The sequence below is a fragment of the Berghia stephanieae genome, chromosome 1 (assembly GCF_034508935.2).
Source record: "Berghia stephanieae isolate SIO BIC M18660-M18661 chromosome 1, UCSD_Bste_1.3, whole genome shotgun sequence".
In the NCBI taxonomy this organism is placed as follows: Eukaryota; Metazoa; Mollusca; class Gastropoda; order Nudibranchia; family Aeolidiidae; genus Berghia; species Berghia stephanieae.
This window is the reverse complement of record NC_088360.1, coordinates 5,862,297-5,864,796: the sequence shown is the minus strand read 5'-3', so window position 1 is coordinate 5,864,796 and position 2,500 is coordinate 5,862,297. Positions and strand designations below refer to the sequence as shown.

Here is a 2,500-nt window from a genome sequence, read left to right as displayed (position 1 = left end):
AAAAAACATATTAAAAAAAAAAGAAAGAAAAAGAAGAAAAACAACAACAACAACAACAACAACAACAACAACAACAGCAACAACAACAACAACAACAACAACAACATCAACAACAGCAGCAGCAACAAAACTTGAGCATTCATAAAGAGCAATATCTACTAAACGTGCCCAAAGCGTTTACAATTGGTCCCTAGCCAACAGCAACATGTAGGACAAGACATGAAACCTGTCAGGCGATATTATATATATATATATATAAATATATATATATATATATATATATATATATATATATATATATTAATATATATAGAATGCAAATTGTCACTCACATTTTTTGTGGCCGAGACGATTCGTTTCTGTGTTTTCCACGTCTTCAGTCGGCGTAATCCATTGTAATGTCCGTAGAAAAGTTCTTATTCCAAACTAATTGCTTGATCTTGATTTCGTTGTGTAGTGGTGATTAGTGTTGATGTGTATTGTGATGTGCTCTCATTGCTTATATTACACACACACACACACACACACACACGCACACTCAGAATATAAGCAATGAGAGCACATCACAATACACATCAACACTAATCACTACTACACAACGAAACAACTTTAGTTTGGAGTAAGAACTTTTTCTACGGACATTACAATGGATTACGCCGACTGAAGACGTAGAAAATACAGAAACGAGTCGTCTCGGCCACAAAAAATGTGAGTGAAAATTTGCATTCTATATTAGCTCTAACCATCATTATCGAGCACTTTCGTACCAACAAGTACCCACCAACACTCATACATATAATATATATATATATATATATAATATATATATATATATATATATATATATATATATTTCCCCCGAATGAAACAACATGGTAATAATGGCTACGTACTCATTTTACACCTGAGTACCGTGATCGTGGGAAAGCATTATTACAGTGTCATGCGACAAGTATCGGGAATAAACTCCGGCTACTACTTTGTATAGATAGTTCGCAGTTGACGTCACTCAGGTATTTGTTATTGTTTTTTGCCATCCGCGTTTATGAGTAATTCTCACTAAACTATTTATTAACCTGACTAAAAACGACCACGGTTACACACCGTTTTGTGTTTTGGACCGTTATACTTCCGGATGGCAATGTTGTGAGCTTCTAAGCCAAGCGCATACTATCTATAGATTTGTACTTATTTCTTTTCTCATTTAAGTTTTGAAATGACGTGCATGGGGTTGGCGTGACCCATCACCACCCAGCAAGCACAGCTTACCGATGTTGTGACAAGGAGAGAGAGAGAGAGGAAGAGGATACTTTGACATTTGAAATGACACCAAAACATTATTGATTTGCTTTTCATTAGGGTTATTAACTTGACGGGAAGAATTTAGTCATAGCAAGCAAGGTGGAAGGGTGGGGTGGGGGGGGGGGGGGGGGTTATGGGTCTATCTCTCTCTCTCTCTCTCTCTCTCTCTCTCTCTCTCTCTCTCTCTCTCTCTCTCTCTCTCTCTCTCTATGTGCGTGTGTGTGTATGTGTGCGTGTACCTATTTGTCCATCTATCTATCTATCTATCTATCTATCTATCTATCTATCTATCTATCTATCTATCTATCTATATATATATATATATATATATATCTATTTATCTATCTATCTATCAATCTATATTTCTATCTATCTGTCTATCTATCTGTTTATCTATCTATACATCTTCCCGTCTATCTATCTATCTATCTATCTATCTATCTATCTATCTATCTATCTATCTATCTATCTATCTATCTATCTATCTATCTTTCTATCTATCAATCTGCCTGTCTATCTATCTGTCTATCTGTCAGTTTGTCTGTCTGTCTGTCTATTCTACCCCCACCCCTGTTCTGAGCATTCTCCCTACTGCTAGCATTTCCCATCATAGAATGGTTTATAATTATCTCAACAAACAGGAAACTTCATCATACCCGTAATTACCATACAGACTAAACATAGTCAAAATCACATTTTGACCACACTGACAACCATCACTTTAGTTAATACCTAATCAGCCCATCAAAAACCCCTGTCCTCCTTCAACGTTCCTATTGTCCTGTGGGGTCTGGCACCGGTTTGATCCGTTAAATGCCCTGGATCAATAATTCTCCACGGATACTATGAAGAGAACAATACACGGCTGGGATTTCCTGAAGAAAAAAAAATTGTTCCTAGAATTTCTGTCCCGATCCCTTTCAGGACTAATTTTCCTCATTTATTGAATATGATTAATAAGAGGAAATGTCTATAATTTTACTAAGCTAAGGAAAAAAACTCTGAGCTTTTATATAGCGCAATATCCACTTAACGTGCTCAAAGCGCTTTACAAGGGGTCCCTGAACAACAGCAACCCTTAACATGTAGGACAAGACATATTGCCTGTTAGGCGATATAACAATTTAAAAAAAAAATATTGAACATTTATTGAATACGATTAATATGAATAAATGTCTATAATTTTAATATGCTAAAG

General features: G+C 35.7%; 2 protein-coding genes across 2 annotated transcripts in view; one reads left to right on the top strand and one right to left on the bottom strand.

The window, feature by feature from the left end:
* The window catches only part of LOC144966652 (immediate early response 3-interacting protein 1-like), a 26,920-nt gene that overhangs the window by 1,076 nt on the left and 23,344 nt on the right, over positions 1-2,500 (top strand). The gene's annotated exons all lie outside the window — the stretch shown is intronic.
* The window catches only part of LOC144966583 (uncharacterized), a 199,079-nt gene that overhangs the window by 184,458 nt on the left and 12,121 nt on the right, over positions 1-2,500 (bottom strand). The gene's annotated exons all lie outside the window — the stretch shown is intronic.